Genomic DNA, 19,888 nt, shown 5'->3' on the forward strand with positions numbered 1-19,888 from the left:
CTTGTTTTACACAAGCCTTTTAAGAGATACATTATCAGATGTCTTCAGAAAATTCGATGCACTACATCCACAGGATCTCCTTTATCGACTCACTTGTATAATATACTGCATACCTTTCATTAGACTCTGTTGTGGTAAGATCAGCTCTTAAGTGACATTGTTACTTCAAGGTTTTTATTGGTTTCCCATGGAAATGATTTGATTGGACACATTTTACACAATCACATTATACAATATCATATATTCAATACTACAACCATCACAGTATACAGTGCAGCATACATACATTTACAATGTTCAAACAGGAATTATTCATTGCACTTATAACAGTGAGTTTTACACTCTTTCCAAATACATGGAAGTCAGGTTTACTTTAGGAAGTCACCTCATTTTCATACACAACATGTAAAAACTCTACACAAGTAACAACTGAGTACAATATTTCAACAGTCTATACGAATCAGCCACGAACACGATGTTTTTTTGCTTTTTATTTTTTTTTCTATAAACAAGCATGAATTGGCAGGATTGCTGGTATGTGAGATCCATACCCAGTGGCTGTTTAAATAATCTGAATGAGATTTACACTGTACAATTATTTACATAAGAGAAACAAAAAAAAATCATTTTTGGCAGCCAATCAGCTGCATTAAAACATTTAATCTTGAATAAAGTATAGGCTGCACCAACTGAAAGTTCGTCTTATTGGGAGAAAAGGGCCAAAAGCAGGATTGGACATGCAAAAAGAGTAAGGTGGAGCTGGGGAACTAAATCATCCTCCTTTGGGAGCAATGAGCTATAGTCTGTCTTTCCCAACTATCAGAGTATACTTGGAGCCCTCATGGGTACAGGCACTGGAGCTGTGAGAGAACTTACATGCTATCATTTAAAGGTGAAAGATCAAAATGTAAAGCACCAGATACGAACAGAATGGAAAATTAGTGAACTGAGAGTTCTTCAGGAATTCTTTCATCAAATACTGATTTTAAGTTTGAAGAAAGCAATTCAAACATGTATAAAATATCAAAAGAGGCTTTTTTAAAGTGTTATACCGCAAACAGAAACTATTTCTTGTTTTTTCTACAAATCTTGACCCCTCGTTAGTGTATAACTCTCTGGGCAGGTGCTGCGTTTCACACTCCAACTAATCTTTATTGATAGACTTAAACTGCAAACAGGTTTATCAGCTTCTTAGATTAAGAGCACAGTAGAGAAAAATGTGATCTAAACTCTTAAAATTTCCAATGAGTAGATATGAGAATTCAGCAAAATTATTCTCTGCTTACCTCACGATGCCCGGACCTATTGTGGTACCCTTTTTATAATTTTATAATCCAGAGTTCTAGATGCTCCCCAGTATAATAGGATTTGTTATGTGGGGCTGTCTCTTAAATATAGATAGTGAGTCCAATAGGTTCCAAATACCATTCATTCCTAGTCTCCTCTAAAAATTCACTTTCATTGAGAATCCAGTGTAATGCTTCCACTCGAGAATATAGTTTATTGTACGTTCAAATGAAGACAACAGATGAGTTATGAGATAATTACTGATAAACAAGTGGCTGCATAAAGATTGAGGTTTATAATAATATATTGGTGACAAGAACTGTGAATAGTGTAGTGTGGCCTGTGTTTTACTTATGCCTGTAAAGGACATCTTTTTCATCATTACATCTCCCTTAACTTGTCCAGTCTTCATTTTCCATATTAAACTTGTCTGCTTAGGAATTCAATATTTGTCCTGTAATGAAGCTCAGAGTTATGTTTAAGATCCCAATGAATGTTCAAAGTCTGCGCAAATCTTTTGAAGTATCTAGGTACTTGGTAAAATTGTTATTAAGAATCTCTTGACATTTATGTCAGTCAGTTTACATCTTCACTGTATATTTGGAAGTATCACTTTATGTACATGTCTGAACAAGATACATTGTAATTCTGCTTTCAGAATTCTTGCTTTGTAGTTCAATTTTTCAGGAGTGTAACGTTCCATGTGACTGATGATTATTAGTGTAAATTCCAAGGGATCTGCCAAGTAAATTACATAGCTGTTGCACTAGCTTGGACCACTTAAGAGCTATTTTGTTATTCGCATAGTTCCCTTATGTTTGCTTATGGTAGCAGCAGGTGCACTTACATGTACAGCATGTGGGTGTCATGGACAATACCCATCCCTAGTTACTTGAGGTGGCGCTCCCCCATGTACGATGCAAGTTCCATTGTGAATGAGCTCTACATAGGTAAAGACATGAGGAACAGTCCATTTCTAGGAGATGGATTCAGTTTGGCATAAACTGTTAGACTATAATGTCCATTTCTACTGAATGTTTGCAAGGCATTCATTGTAGTAGCATCGTTGCTTATGATGCCTATTTTGAGAATTTAAATATATAGGACCATAAGACACAGGAGCAGAATTCAGCCATTCGGCCATTCTGTCATGGCTGATTTATTAGCCCTCTCAACCCCATTCTCCTGCCTTCTGCTTGTAACCTTTGACCCCCCCCACTAATCAAGAACTTTTAACCTCTGCCTTAAATTCACCAAGAATTTCTGAAGTATAATATAGTCTCTGAAATTTCATTTAAGTATTTCTTTTTAATGCAGTGGCATGAAAAAAAAATCAGCCCTGATATCTTTAGAAAGGTTGAATGAAATTCACACTTCCTTATCTGTGAGGTAATTATGGATGTTAGTGGTGGGATGCAGGATAACACTAACTCTCATGACTAGTGGCAGACTTTTACACACATCATCTGTTTTCTTCATTCACAAATATCACATTGAGCGGAAGTAATCTTTGATTGCACAACCCCGGAAATCACCTAAAATCTAAATGCACTATTTCCTCAGTAGTAAATCTTTTATAGCTTTCAAAATATACACTTCTTTTATATAATAATTTTATGTACATTTTTTTATGCTGGATACTCTGAAGAAAAATTTGATAATTTTTACAGAATCATGGCATTTTCTTTTGTTTGAAATCTGTGTGTATGCTGCCAAATAAACTGAAGAAAGTATTTGCCTGATACCGGAATGCTACGGCGTCTCTCACAACAATAATGCCACCCAATTACATTTTTATCCTCAGATTCTCACTGAATATATGGTTAGACAAGAGTAATAATGTAGGTTGACATCAATTATTTTTCCAGAGTTGATTATTCATGCAGATACATACATTTGCACATACTAACATATATACATGTTAATGACACAGAATATGGAAACAGTTGATACTGTTGTAGTAGGACTTAAAATTTTACATGAAGGAAAGAAGGAGTGAAATGAGCCAGCCTAGAAAGAATGGCACCTCCAAGAGTCTCTGAAAAAAATGGATAACAATGGTTCCAAAGATGAATTGTTAAGCCATGGAGTCAACTGAGTCAACATGAATAACATCCCAACCCAGATCAAAATACCTGCGTAAGTGTCAGCGAGTGATGTGGTATAATTGTCCAATAGTCTAAGGCATATACCAAATGAGATGAAGTTTTTTCCCCTCCACCATCAGATTTCTGAATGGACAATGAATTCATGTATACTCCCTCCATTTTTTTTGCTCTCTTTTTGCACTACATATTTATTTTTTAAAAATATATTTCTTATTGTAAATAATTTTTTTTATTATGTATTGCAATGCACTGCTGCCATAAAACAACACATTTCATGACATATTCCAATAATTCTAAACCTGATTCTGATTCTGATTATGAAGTAGCTGGTGGCAGAGACGTCTGAACCTTAGAGGATAAAAGAAAATGGAAATTCCAGCTGCTATGGTATTGGGTGGTTTGGAAGCATTAGCGTAGCGGTTTTTGTGATGCTATTGCAGCTCGAGGTGTCAGAGTTCAGAGTTCAATTCCGGTGCCGGTGCCATCTGTTAGGAGTTTGTATGTTCTGTCCATGACAGTGTGGATTTCCTCTGGGTGTTCCGGTTTCCTCCCACAGTTCAAAGACGTACCGGTTAGTAGATTAATTAATCATTGCAAATTGTCCTCTGATTAGGCTAGTGTATTAAATAGGTGGGTTGCTGGGTGGTGTGGCTTGTTGGACAGGAAAGGCCTGTTCTGTGCTGTATCTTTAAATAAGTAACAAAGATAACATTTATAATCCTACTTTTTTCAGGATTGATTATCATGGTAACAAGGATAGTATTATAAAGAGGAAAAGAAAGTAGAGTTATTGCAAGGGCTTATGCAACAAAATAAAATCCTTAAAATATGGATTCAAGATCTTGAGCATAAAAGCTACAGCATGTTCGACCCTCAAGAGCTCAGTGGGAAGAAAATAATCAATATTCTCTAACCTACGGTCCTGAGGGCATACAAACCCTACTGTAGCACTTTCTGATCAAACTATCTATGCTGAACATGTGCCTTTAGAAAAGTATAATGGAAAGATGCATACGAACTTCTGAATTGGGAATTGTCATTCCAGGAACAATAAACTCGATAAGCTGACAGATTAGGAACCAGGTGTTCTATTTTAACCAGAACTATCGTGCTCGAGGACTGGGAAATCCCATGGGTGTCCAGTTTGGTCTCTCCTAGAACAGAATTTCCTTGGTTGTGGCTTGCAAGTGCATACAATAAATTTAATATGGGCAACTCTAACAACTGCAATACCAAATGGAAGGCAAGCACTGAATCAGCAAGTCATGCTCTGCAGACAAAGACATGCACACTACTAACCCACTGCTTTAATGTGGCTATGCCTTTGGCAACTGATCCTGTCAATTGTTCAACACCACCCCACTTGACAGGTTATGCCAATCAATGAGTTACAGTAACAAACATTGCTTCTCAATATCAATATCATATTTTTAATTTATGCCATATATAACATTAAATTCAGTATTAAATATTAACACAGTTTTCTCATCATTGCATAGAAAATCTGAATTGGTAATTGTTTTCCTTCATCATATTCTGATGAATGGAAGCCCAAATGAATTGCACATTACCATAAATGCAGGGCAGAGGCATGCTTCCTCCTTCACACTTGTGCTCTCGTCAGCCTACCACTGACCTATTGCTTCTAATAGTACCACCTCTTCTTTTCTACCCAATACAAATCCAGTACTGTGTAGCGATGAGGGAAAAATGCAGGTTGCGTACAGAAGAGAAAAAAAAATTCTTTTGAGGTATACAATAGAAAATTGGAAACAATTAAGGCGATTTCAAAGTAGCATACATAAAAACACAGGCAAGCACATTAATGGAAAAAAAATTACGTGGAATACACCCACAATAAAGTAATGAAATAGCTTGTGATAACTGCATGACACGTCTTTCCACAATGTCAATCCAGATGTCATCAGTTTTAACACTTTCAGTTCTTGTGACCAGTGTGTATGTTTCACAACCATCGAACAGTGCTAGGTCCTGCGTAAGGGGCTGAGTACTGACATTCTCCTCTAGAATGCCTCGGGCGTCCACAGAATACTGCACAGCGCTGCACCTGCCCATCTCATAGAATTAGCTGGAAAGTGAACAAAAGATAGTGGAATGTTTGGGGAAAATGGAGCTTTTGCTCCCAGCCCTAAGAAAGGTAGTAATTTCACCTCAAGGAATTCTAGTCTATGAATACAGTAAAACCTATGAAGATCAAAAGCTTGAGTGAGAGAAACTGGACTCTGTGCATGCTCCAGTCTTTCCCTTCAGGGTCCAAGAAAAGAAGGCATTGAGCAAACCCAGGCACAAGGAATCCCAAATTCTGCAAACATCGTTTGGATGTAAAATAATTCCAAATATTTGTCATTAGGCAGAAGGCAACTCCAAACCATCATTGAAAATTGTCAAGTGATAGCTAATAGCTGGAAGTTCTCAATGGCCTAGAGGGTTCACTTTCAAAATTCCACCAAACAAGCAGATTTGAACTTGGACAAATGTTGGCTTCCAAGTTTTCTTCTTGTGCCCACTTGTAAAATTATCCTGAGTACCAAAGACATCAGATTCCCTAAAATGCTTCTTCAGCCAACCTGCAAAATACTTAAGGCACAGCCAACCTTTTGTTTAAAGTCTCAGCAAGTTATGATGTTGCTCTTGGATGCATTTTCCTCTTCACATTGCATAGACAGACACTGACGAGCTTTGTCTTACATTTTCCATTATGGTACAACCAGAAAATCCTAAAGAGAGCAAAACAGATATTTTATTAAACTTTAAATATCACATTCATTAATTTTGTAATGCAGATGCATACGCATATCAATATAAGTAAAATGTGAAACTTCAGTCATTCCCCAAGTAGAATGAGTACAATGACTTAAAACAGATAGGTTATTGCCACACAAGGTGGCTTTCTCTCATGTACAACCTTGAAAATGATTGAGGTATTGACATGATTATTGCAAGTATTCAAAAAAGTAATGAATGAGGTATGTGATTTCTGCAAATGTTCCTTTTAATTAAATATTAACTAACGAGCAAGGTCAAGGCAAAATTATGTCAGCTGAAGAGAGCAAGCTTAAACTCCCATCAGGGAGGAGGTGACATAGCATTCACGCTGGGACCACCAGATTCAAAAACTGTTGTTTTCCTCAAGCAGTAAGACTGAGTAATACCTCCACCCACAACCTCCATCACCACTGCTTTATCATTTCCTGTCAGTCACTTTATGTACAGACTATCAATGTATATAAGCTATTTTATGTATCTATCTATCTATATACACACATTATTGTATCCTTTAGTTTATTCTGTTAAGATCCAGAGTAACAATTATTTTGTTCTCCTTTACACTTGTGTACTGGAAATGACATTAAACAATCTTAACTCTTAATAGAGGTGACAGACGAAACAAATTAAGTGGGAAGCAGGTTGACAAATAGAAAAACTTTAAACAATCTAATTCGAAGAATAAGCAAGTAAAGACCTACCAAAAGGAAGGTTTTTGTTTACCATTAGTAAGTTTTAGAACTATTATGCTAAAGCTGAGTATCATGGTCATTCAGAATGATATTTTATTTAATCAGGGCATGAGGAAAATAGCACCATGTTAATTTGCATATTATATGATAAAGTCACCTTACAGTAAGAGAGAAGTTAGGCCAGGTTTACTGAGAAAAACTAGCAGATTCAATTGTATCGGATCTCACGAAGAGAATCATTGTCACAGGAAACTGCAAGTCCATAGCAGTCTTCGTGTTAATGCATTTGGAGATAATGGAACTAGCTTGTGAATTGGAGATACAAGGGATTGAAAAATGCTGGAATTTAGAGCAAATATGTTTGCACTAGGTTCCAAGTCACAAATTCCTTTTCCTCTCCCCACCACCCCAAATGCTGCTTGAGCTCTAGGACTGCCTCCTCGACAACAAGGATATATTGAGAGTAACCATCCAGATGGTGTCCATGGTAAATGGGTAGCAGGATTATGGCAAGGACCTGACAGAGGGCACGCAGATAAAATATATAGTGAGAAAATATTGATGGTGGGGGATGAATTATTGGGTATACCAGTTGTCTCAGTTGAATACAGGCTATAGGGATAGTTAACAACTAACAGGGCATGACAGAACATTTCACTGGAGGAATATAGTAATTGAAATAACAGAGATGCTGTTAGTACTATCACCCTGGTAAGAAAGGGATGCTATAGGACTGAGAGACTACCCAATCAGAGGCTATGAAAAGATCATTTAGGAAAGTAGGAGAAAATAACTGTGTGAAACCTCTCATCTTGCATTGATCTATATGTTGGTGAACATGTGCAAAAATATCATGCCTTTCACAATTAGAACATTGAAGAGTACAGCACAGGATCAGGCCATTCAATCCACAATGTTATGCCAATCCAATTAAATTAGTAATCAAATGGCCAACTAAACTAATCCCTTCTGCTCACAGAATGTCCATATCCTTCCATTTCCCTGACATTCATGTGCTATCTAAATGTCTCTTAAAAGTCTCATGTATCTGCCTCTACCACCTCCCCAGAAAGTGCATTTCAAGCACCCACCACTGTCTGTGTAAAAAAAAACTGCCCCTCGCATCGCCTTTGAAATTACCCCCTCAACTTAAAAGTATGCACTCTGTTTTTTGCATTTCAACCCTGGGAAAAAGTACTGTCTGTCTACTCTATGCCTCTCATTATCTTATAAACCTCAAGCAAATCTCCCCTCAGCATCCCCAACTCCAGAGAAAACAAACCAAGTTTGTCTAACCACTCATGATAGCACATGCTCTTGAATCCAGGCAGCATCCTGATATATCTCACCTGCACCTTCTCCAAAACATTGACATCCTTTCTATAGTGGGGCATCCAGGACTGTATGCAATACTCCAGAAGCCGCTTAACTAGAGTTTTATAAAGCTGCAATATGATTTTAGAACATTAGAAAGCTTTTGACAAGAACAGGCCATTCAGCCCGACATAGCTTCCCTAATTCCTATTCACATAGTGTGTTGAAATTACTATCAAGTTTAGATTTGGAAGTCTCTAAGGTACTACTCTCAACTACACAACTAGATAGTTTGTTCACCTGTCCAGAACTTGCTGTGTAAAGAAATGCTTCCTGATGTTAGTCTGAAATTTCCCCTTAACCACTCTCCACTACGGCCTCATGTCCTTGATGATGGATAAATTTTGAAGTAGCAGCAGGCAACCACTTAACTTATATCCTTAATGATTTTGAACACTTCTATCAAGTCTCCTCTCATTCTATGTCTATTTAGGCTAAAAATATTTAATTCTTTCAGTCTTTCTTCATAACTCATACCCTGCAGATCTGGAATGAGTCTGGTCACCTTTCTCTGAACTTGCTCCAGTGCAATCATATTCCTCACACAATATAGAGACCAAAATTGTGCACAGTACTTAATGACTTTTGAACTCAATGACTTGACTAATTAAGGCAAGAATGCTATTTACCTATCATCTAAATACTTAAGGACTGGACTAGATAAGCAATGCTACAATTTTCATCCTTATTTTCAAATCCTTCCATAGTTTTCCCTTTATTGTTATGTCCTTCCACACCTCTATACTGATTCAGCTCCTTGATCCTCTGATACCAGCAACAAAAGAAATCATTACCTCTGATTCCTGATCATTGTGTACCAAATATGGATGAATAATCTGACAATTTGCAGACAGTGAAGGGATCAAGGGAGATGGCAGAGTACTAAAGTTGAGTGGTATTAGTGTACGTGTGGTGACTGAATGGCTTTTAAATGAGAAGTGGCAAGGGTAGGTATTCCTTTGGGAATATCGGGGTGGCACCACAGAAAAAAGAAGCCTTTGGCTATGAGTCAATACCAGAAAAAGTTGCTTCTTCATCTCCTTGCCAGTCCTGCTTAATTTGTTCAGTTTATCTCATTTATAAACACAGCCATTCTGCGGATGCTGGAAATCCAGAGCAATAAACACAAAATGCTGGAGGAACTCAGCGGGTATCTGTAGGCAGGATCTATGGAGAGGAATAAATAGTCTATGTTTTGGCCAAGACCCTTTCTCTGCTAATTTTCATGGGATATATATGCTGCATATATTTGCATATGGCCATAGCTCTCTTCATATTTGTGGAAATAACCATAGCAGAATGTCACAGACTTACATAGTTTCATTTATCTATTGTACTTGCGGAGGTTCTTTGAAAGAAATATCCATTTACATACTACTCTTCCCCCATTGTCAAAGAGTGTCTAGAGGAGGTTCACGAGGATGATTCTGGGAATGAAGGCGTTAACATATGAGGAGCATTTAGCAGCTTTGGGCCAGTACTCAGTGGTATTCAGAAGAATGCAGAGGGATCTCATTGAAAAGTATGGAATGTTGAAAAGTCTAGACAGGGTGGATGTGGAAAGAATATTTCCTATGGTGGGGGTATCTAGAATTAGAGGGCACAGCCTCAAAATTGAGGGGCGACCTTTCAGAAAAGAGGTAAGGAGGAATTTTTTTAGCTAGGGAGTAGTGAATCGGTGGAATGCTCTGCCACAGGTTGCAGTGAAGACTGAGTCCGTGGGTATACTTAAGGCAGAAGTTTATAGTTTCCTGATTGATCAGAAGGCACGTGTATGGAGTTGAATGGGACCTGGGATCAGCCATGATGGAACGGCAGAGCAGACTCAATAGGCTGAATGGCCCAATTCTGCTGTGTCTTATGGTCATTGTCATCTGGTGAATGCTCTTCCTGACAATACAAACAATTACTCTTTATTTACTGTATCAACTGCTTCATCATTGAAAAACTCCCCCATCTTTTCTGTTCTAGAAACTAGCCCTGGCTTCATTATGCCAATTACATCTACACAAAATAGACTTCAGTTTCATTGTACACTGGAGACAAAATCAATGTACAATAAAAATCAATTGATTTGCATATGAAGACATACCGGCTATTGCAGATCTGCAAGAAGGAGATGCTTTTTTATGGTTTGGCAATTTATGTGGTCTACAAGGAAACATTAGTAAATGAGGCAATTACACTTCTCTTTTATTTATGAAGATACATTTAGCCAGTGCTTTTGGAATGAAAGTTTCCTTGATTCACCAGTTGTTTTAGTTCTGAGTCCAATTTATCAAGAAGTTGGTAAATGCTCCAGCCACAAATGCACCCCCCTCCACACCCCCGACTACTTCTTTATCATTTCCCATCAATCACCTTATCTACAGACACTCCTGCGCTAAACATCACTTTACGACAATCAATCCATGTATATCTTACATATTTATACTTATTGTGGTTTTGATTATTATGGTGCTCTTTATCTTACTGTGTTTTTTTTGCACTGAATCAGATCCAGAGTAACAATTATTTTGTCCTCCTTTACACTTGAGTACTGGAAGTGACATTAAACAATCTTGAATCTTGAAACGGTGCTAGAATTCAAGCATTTTCATTATAATACACTGATTGTTGTTCTTAGCAGCATAATCATTGAACTGATTTATCACGCATGTTCATGCAAAAAGTGCATTTTTATTTATGTTTGTCCAAATTACTTTCACCAACCTCCCTTAAGAAAAGATATTCAAAGCCTGTCAGCAGGCAAATTCAATTAAGACAGGAACATGATAAAATATCAAGATGGTAATCCCTCAGTGTATGTCAAATGATTGTTGTGACGTGTCTAGTGGGTAGTGCTTGTCGCTTCTCGCTTTCAGCTTTCACGAGGCTAGCAGTCTCGTGAAAAGGAAGCTGCATATGCAAGTCTGCCTGCCAGTACACAGTCTCTCCAAAAGCAAGCTTCATGTAGTGCCTCTTCGCTGGCAACACGTGGAAACTGAACTTTGTTCGAACTCAGGCTGAACTACAGAGGACAGGGAGGAGGTCTGGCCCCTGCACACATAGCACAGTATGCACACTGACATGTGGACACTCCCTGGTGCTCATGAACCAAATCCCCAGCTATGGGTAAATAGCCCCACTGGTTTGACGACTGGGCATCCCGGGATCTCCATACCTCCCGCCCAGGCTTGAGCCCTGCAGGGGTCACCAATTCCATTGTCCTTCGAAACAGACGGATGTCAACATCATCAACCCCTCAGTGTCACATAGGCCAAAAGGGATTGTTGTTTCTTGACAGTCTTAGTGACTTTGGGAAACAAAAACTATTTTAAAAAATGATATTGCTCTTTTTCACAGTTACAGGTACATCACTTGCAAGAGACATCAATATACAATGTTACCCAATTGAACTATCCTCAACCACCACGATCCATAATCATATTATTTCATGCTCATTATTTATTGCTATGTATTTATGAATGATCTGCATTTGCACAGCTTGTTTACAGTTTACAGTTCCTGGTGTTCACAGTTTACAGATCCTGTTTACAGTTAGTGTTCTATAGATTTGCTAAGTATGCCTGCAGCAAAAGAATCTCAAAGTTGTATGTGGTGACATGTATGTATTCTGATAATAAATTTTACTTTGAACTTTGAATTTACGTCAGCACTTTATTGCTGATTTCAGTGGATAATAATGATAAGCATTCCTTTTATTAACTTTTTGTTTCTTCAAACAAGATTATTTGTATTCTAAACAGAAATGATCAAAATATTAGGTTCTTAAAACATGATGAGGGCATAGACTAGTGCAGTTCTATATCTTAACAAAAACATTTTTACACGATACAACATTCTGCAACTGATTGCAGAATCAGTGCTAGAAATCAGTCTTTTCATGACTGACTTTAGTTCTAAGTAAATGTCTTCTTCAGCTTAATGTTCACAAAATATTCTTTCCTTATCATTATGTTGTGTTCAATCCAATTTCTTGTCAATCACTTTACTCTTTTTATACAGCTAACAGATCATATATTAATTCTTGCATTCTTACAACACACAAAAATACTTCATTAGTTTTCTCCTCTTCTTAGGTGGTCTCCCGGGACTGAATATGACTTGCTAACACTCTAATTCTGAAATAGCTAATGAAACCAATGTGGGACTTGTAGACCCTACTATTAGCAGGGTGGGTGATGCTTGACAGGATGGGAGGCCAAGTTATTTGGGAAGTTATGCACTCTTTCTGATGGGCTTCCCTGAAGGCACGAATATGTGGAGGTGTAGTTTTATTGATGGGAATCAGAGCACTTTCCTATAGTAAGTAGAGGGGAGGGGAGGGGACGGTGTGAGGCATATTTCTTCAGTTTGCCACATACAAAATTTGTAGCAACGGTGATTTGATTAGGAGCAGGTACTAGAATGCCAAGGACCCAGGGTCACAGAGATCAAATACAGGATTTATATGGTTCCCCTTAAGATCGGCAGAATAATCCATTGAAGTATTGGGAATGGGAAAGAGGATTACATTTGTCTGATACTCTTGTCTTCCTATGGAAGATGTGATAATTTTTGGAGGGTCTATCCAGATATCTTTGATGAGTTACTGTGGACTGTGCAGTGGATGCACATGACGGAATAACTTGCTGGCAATGCAGAGTTTACTTAAGAATGTTAATACGGCCAAACAAGGGAACCATTTTGTTCTTCACTACTTGTCACTGATAGAAAATGGATAGGAGGTGAGTCTCTCACAAATATATCCAGCCTGCAACCTGCTTTTATAGGCACAGCGATTAACTGCTTTGTTCAGTTACATTTCTGATCAGTGGTAATCCTCCCCACTCTCTGTAGGATGTAGAATTTTATGTATCAGTGTTGTGAAATGCCAAAGGGAGATGGCTTCAAAGGGTTTTAGTGTTAACAATCCTAATCTTAAAGAAGTCTCTTTAGCCTCAGCAGTCACTTTCCTCCAGTCCTGCCCCAGAGGAAGTGACTGCTAACATTACCCTGTTTGTTTTAAGATTTTTGTTTACTACACTTCTTCATTCCGAAATGGCGGTCACCCATGAAGTCTTTGGAGGAGCAGACATTACCTGACAATGGTGAATATACTACAAAAGAAAACAGGAGCAGGAATATGCCAACGGGCCCCTCAAGCTCACCCCACCATCCAGTATGATGGCTACAACTTCATTTCAGTCCCAGTACTTCATTACCTTCAGTTCCTGGAACTTTAAAGTATTTATTTATCTCTATCTTAAATAATTTGAATGATAATGGCCTCCACCATCCTTGGGGGCAGAGAATTTCAGAGATTCACTACCATTTGACAAAATATGCACCTCAGTTTTAAATAACTGGCCCCTTATTTAGAAGCTACGTCCCCTTGATTGTGGCTCTCCCATTTTATCATCTATCCTGGCAAGCCTCTTTAGGATCTTATATTTTTCATTGAGGTCAACCTCTCCCATTCTCCAAAACACCAAGATATAAAGACCTAAACTGTCTAGCCTTTCATAGGATAACTCCTCCCACCCCAGGAATTAGCTTAGTGAATCTCCTTTGGTTTGCTTCCAATAGTACTATATCTAGTATTCCTATATTGCTTCACTAATACTCCAAGTTGAAAGTTGAGTTTATTGTCACATGCACCGGTACGATGAAAAATTTGCAGCAAAAACAAAGGCACACAGCATCATACACTCACAAACAGAATATAAAAGAATGAAGACAATGAGAACAAAGATACAGTTAATTGTAGTGCAAAGTGATTATAGTGACACTAGACTTGAGGTAGTGATCAGAGTTTGCAGGTTGGTTCAAGAACTGAATGGTTCTTGAACTTGGTTATGTGGAAGTTCAGGCTTCTGCCCTTCCTGCTCCATGGTGGCTGTGAAAAGTGGCATGACTTGGACGGCAGGGATCTTTGGTAGATGTTGCCTTCTTGAAGCAGTGTCTTATGTAGATATTTCCAGTGGTGCTGAGGTATGTGCCACTGATGTATTGGGATGAGCCTACTCCCTGTAGCTTCTTGCGTTCCTCCACATTCAACTTGCTATACCAGACCATGATGCAACCAGTTGGGATCCTTTCTACAGTATATCTGTAGAAGTTTATTAAGAGTGTTTGTTGACATGCTAAACCTCTTTTAACCTTCAAAGAAAGTAAAGATGCTGGTGCACCTTCCTTGCAATTGCATCTGTATGCTGGGCCCAGAACTGGACATTCAACATGTTAATGCCCAGTAATGTAAAACTACTGACTCTCTTCACAACTGATCCATCAATATAAACTGCAGCACATGTGACCTTCTTCCCCTTCCTGCAATCATATCCATTTCTTTGGTTTTACTGACATGGAGTGAAAGGGTGTTGATGCAGCACCACTCAAACAGGTATCCTATATCATTCCTGTACGCTGACCCCTATCCACTTGTATAACTGTCACAAATTCTCCCTGTCTTTAAGCTCCTGAGCAAAACCAGTTCACGTAACAGCTTACAAAATGTAGGATGCAGAACAGTCTCGCAAAATGACGACCTCTATTCATGCCTCCCATCAATTGTGAAGAACAAAGACATTTGATTTCTCTACTTCCACTGTCCTTAGCTCCTTCCAGCTAGATATTTTCTTCTATATTTTAATGCTGGTTGTCAATTGATTACATTCATGTCCAACACCTAGGTCCCACTGAACTTTCTGCAGTTTCTCTCCATTTAGGAAATAATTTGCTTTTTGATTCCTGTCACTCAAGTGCATGACATCAAACTTTTTGACAGGCTTTTGACCAATGACTTAACTATCTAATTCCCATTGTAAAATCACATGTTCCTCCACCTGTTTGCATATCATTGGCAAACTTAGAAACCTTATATATGATTGACAATTAAGCTGATTAACAGTTAATCTGATCAACCATTCTAGACAGCTGTCTATTACGCAGTCACTGGACTGTAACCATCAGTTTACGTTGTAAACACATACTGGTATTTATGTACATTTTATTCCATATCTGTACTTTAACCTCTAGTTTCGTTTTTATATAATTCTTCATAACTGTTGAATGTTGTTTTTGTTGCATGCTAACACACCACAGCAAATTCCTAATACATGTAAATGCATATGATGAATAAAGTTGATCTCCGATTTTTTTCCCATCCTCCAGAGATTCAATGTAAACAATTGACAATCAGAACCAATCCCTGTGATACTCCACTAACTACACTACTCCAGACAGAAAAGAACCCTTTTGTTTCAGTTCTAATTTATATGTGATAGCCAGTTTTCAATACATACTAACACATACCCTTCAACATTTGGTTCCTAATTTATGCACCTTTTTCCAATGTGGCACTTTGTCCAATGCTTTTTGCAAATCTTATTCTGTTACATCTATATGATGGTCCCAGCTCTCCCCATCATATCCTTAAGGAAATTTGCCAAATTATATTTACCAGTGTTGAATTGGTTTGCTTATATTCAGCTTTCCTAAATGAATGGAGACTTCCCCTTTAATTATTGTCTCGAGCATCTTGTCAACAATGGACAGGCCTACCCACCTTCTGTCTTCCTCTCCTTTTGAACAAGGGAGCCACGTTAGCATTGGCAGCTACAAATTCTGCTCCACAATAGAAACTGCTTTATTATTGGAGGTATAGCCAATGGATCTCAACACCACAATCATCCCAGAATATCTGCTTCTGACATTATGTTTCAGGGATAGTCAGTGTTGAAGCATCTTAAATGGCCTTATCCAGATTATTGCCTTTAGAGCTGTTCTACGGCTAATAATTATCTTCCACCAATAGCAAATATCATAGGAATGGTGTCAGCCCTGAAAATCTTTCCCCTTCCCGAATCTCACCAACTTTAATTTCAATTGGGCTTCATGAACAGTTGATCGAAGGCTGTTTGAATCTCAAGAGGTGTCACTTCTACTTCAGCTCAAGAATTAAACCAAATTGTCAATTTTTGAATGAAGACTATAATGGGGTATGGTTTTCACTTAATAGCAACAGATTGCCTGGGGGAATTCAAAAAAGAGCACTGGTGAGCACCTTATTGGGTCAGTGTTTGATCATCCTGTCAATGATTTCTCTCAGTATTTTGCAGTTGAGTTAGTGGGCTGATGTAGCAGTGATTGGCCAAGTGGTACTGTTTAAAAATGTGTGCATCGTTCAGGGTCTTTTCACAATAGAAACCTATTTTCATATTATTTATACTGATGATTGCTGGCAAATTGTGTATATGAGAATGAATCACTTCTTCAATTAATTCAGAATCTAACCTTGCAGGGTGAGCATTTCCTTATTTCATACCGGTCAGTGTCATGATCATCATTCTTATTTCTCACAGCTTCCGACAGCCAAGATTTTCATTTCTGTAATGTGGCGAGTGGGTGAGATCAATGTCATAAGGAGCCAAACTGAGTCATTATCAAGTCTACACCTTCACCCACTCAGCTCCTACTCTGCTAAACAGTTTTCACACTGATGAAGTGAAAGAAAGTACATAGATGCAAAGAAACTCTACACTAAACAGTTTCATAAATCTTACAATACACCCCCATAAGCTCAGTGTTATTTCTAGTTCCCCACAAGGAGAGAAATGTCTCTGATTTTTACCTGGAGTACAAACAACCAACGAAAGAGCCAAGCTGAGCTGTTTTCCCATAACCTATGGACTCTCTTTCAAGGACTCTTCATCTCATGACGTTGATATTTAATGATTATTTATTTATTATTATTATTATTTTGCTTGTTTTTTTGTTTCTTAGAATTTACTGTGAATCTTAGGTGACATATATGTACTTTAATAATAAATTCAGATTGAACTTGAACTTTGAAGGAACCTTTGCCAATTATTTGGACAACCTACTTTAGTTTTCCATTACCAAGGTAATTGAAGTCATCCTTTCCCTTCTCAAACATTGATAACCAGTCTGTGCTAAATGGATCTGGAGCAACAATGATAAATCTATAATTTGAAAACTTTTGGTTGAAGAAAACAAAGTAAGTAAATCAGCTAGCTAGCGTTTCAAACATTTGATAACTTGAGGCCAGATCCTTCGCCATCTAGTGTGATTTAAAAAAAAATGCTTTCAAGCAGTTTTCTGTCATAGTCGAAGATCCCCACACCAATCACAAACCAGATTACAGAACTCATTCCTTCAAGCTTGCCCTGAGCTCTCATGCACTTAAGCTACGCCTCTTCCAGATTTCAGTTTCTGTGCAGTTGTAACAATATATCTGAACTTAGGGTAGACAGCTGACCTGAGAATCCAACAGAAAATGTTGGTTGCTCACACAGCTTCAGGTTTGGATCCCTTTCTCTTTTTGTAGATGCCTCTTGACCCTTGTGAATGTTTCCAGCAACATTTCAGCAGTTAGAGGTCTTTTGCTTTCATCAAGGGTAAATTCTACTTCTGTTCTGCTCTCTCATAGAATTGCCTCCTTAATTATTTAAAAATGCCCCAGTTATTAACATTACTGAACTGCCTTCAGTAAACACATTGCACTAAAATGTTGGTCACCACATCTAATCTTTACTTGTTTGACATCAATTTTCGTACGTCTTTAAGAAGTACCTTCCATGTTTTTTCTACATTTGAGTTACTGAGCATTGATTTTTGCTGTAAGATTCCCTCTTGATTCCCTTTTGATTCGAAGAAGGAGTCTGAGAGTCTGAGTGGGAGTGCCGAGAAAGACATTTTTGAAATTTTCGTTATTTTTTTTTTCTCCAACGGCGTTCTGAGAGGCGGGACTGCGCAGGCGTGTGACGTCGGGCAGTGCAGCGCGGCAGATTTAAAAGGAACAGAGCCTTATAGAGCAGGCAGCGTAGTTTGCGGGCTGCGGAGTGAGCCGGGAGCAGAGTGAAGGCTTAAGGGCTTCGGCTCAACGGGCTTAGGTGGAAACGGGCGAGGCGAGGAAGGTTTGGCATTCATTTTCTGTTGTTATTTGAGGAGAGGGGCAGTATGAGTGTGAGGGCAGTTTGCTGTTCTCGGTGTCGGATGTGGGAGGCCCTGGAGTCTCCAAGCCTCCCGGACGTCTACATCTGCGCCAAGTGCATCGAGATGCAGCTCCTAAGGGACCGCGTTACGGAACTGGAGCTGCAGCTCGATGACTTTCGTCTGGTCTGGGAGAGTGAGGAGTTGATAGAGAGGAGTTGCAGGCAGGTGGTCACGCCGGGGCCACGGGAGGCAGACAAGTGGGTCACGGTTAGGAGGGGGAAGGGGAAGAGTCAGGTAATAGGGAGTACCCCGGTGGCTGTGCCCCTTAACAATAGGTACTCCTGTTTGAGTACTGTTGGGGGGGGACAGCTTACCCGGGGGAAGCGACAGTGGCCTTGCCTCCAGCACAGAGTCTGGTTCTGTAGCTCAGAAGGGTAGGGCAAGGAAGAGGAGGGCAGTTGTGATAGGGGACTCGATAGTAAGGGGGTCAGACAGGAGATTCTGTGGACGCAGTCCAGAGACCCGGATGGTAGTTTGCCTCCCTGGTGCCAGGGTCCGGGATATTTCTGATCGTGTCCAAGATATCCTGAAGTGGGAGGGTGAGGAGCCAGAGGTCGTGGTACATATAGGTACCAATGACATAGGTAGGAAAAGGGATGAGGTCCTGAAAGGAGAATATAGGGAGCTAGGAAGGGAGTTGAGAAAAAGGACCGCAAAGGTAGTAATCTCGGGATTACTGCCTGTGCCACGCGACAGTGAGAGTAGGAATGCGAAGAGGTGGAGGATAAATGCGTGGCTGAAGGATTGGAGCAGGGGGCAGGGATTCAAGTTTTTGGATCATTGGGACCTCTTTTGGCGCAGGCGTGACCTGTACAAAAAGGACGGGTTACACTTGAATCCTAGGGAGACCAATATCCTGGCAGGGAGATTAGCGGGGGCTACTGAGGTGACTTTAAACTAGAATGGTTGGGGGGTGGGAATCAAATTAAAGAGGCTAGGCGTGAGGAGGTTAGTTCACAACAGGGGGATGGGAACCAGTGCAGAGAGACAGAGGGGTGTAAAGTGAGGGTAGAAGCAAAAAGTACTAAGGAGAAAAGTAAAAGTGGCAGGCCGACAAATCCAGGGCAAGCATTAAAAAGGGCCACTTTTCAACATAATTGTATAAGGGCTAAGAGAGTTGTAAAAGAGCGCCTGAAGGCCTTGTGTGTCAATGCAAGGAGCATTCGTAATAAGGTGGATGAATTGAAAGTGCAGATTGTTATTAATGATTATGATATAGTTGGGATCACAGAGACATGGCTCCAGGGTGACCAGGGATGGGAGCTCAACGTTCAGGGATATTCAATATTCAGGAGGGATAGACATGAAGGAAGGGGAGGTGGGGTGGCGTTGCTGGTTAAAGAAGAGATTAACGCAATAGAAAGGAAGGACATAAGCCGGGAAGATGTGGAATCGACATGGGTAGAGCTGCGTAACACTAAGGGGCAGAAGACGCTGGTGGGAGTTGTGTACAGGCCACCTAACAGTAGTAGTGAGGTCGGAGATGGTATTAAACAGGAAATTAGAAATGTGTGCAATAAAGGAACAGCAGTTATAATGGGTGACTTCAATCTACATGTAGATTGGGTGAACCAAATTGGTAAAGGTGCTGAGGAAGAGGATTTCTTGGAATGTATGCGGGATGGTTTTTTGAACCAACAT

General features: G+C 39.3%; 1 protein-coding gene across 10 annotated transcripts in view; it reads right to left on the reverse strand.

Moving 5' to 3' along the window:
- Nucleotides 1-164: 164 nt before the first annotated feature.
- LOC134356771 (protein bassoon-like) overlaps nucleotides 165-19,888 on the reverse strand; it is a 517,214-nt gene continuing 497,490 nt past the window's right edge. For all 10 annotated transcript variants that reach the window (XM_063067881.1, XM_063067877.1, XM_063067876.1 and 7 more), the window contains one exon: nucleotides 165-6,133. The gene's annotated coding sequence lies outside the window, so the exon portion shown is untranslated. The remainder of the gene's footprint in view (nucleotides 6,134-19,888) is intronic.

Source organism: Mobula hypostoma, chromosome 15, assembly GCF_963921235.1.
Source record: "Mobula hypostoma chromosome 15, sMobHyp1.1, whole genome shotgun sequence".
NCBI lineage: Eukaryota > Metazoa > Chordata > Chondrichthyes > Myliobatiformes > Myliobatidae > Mobula > Mobula hypostoma.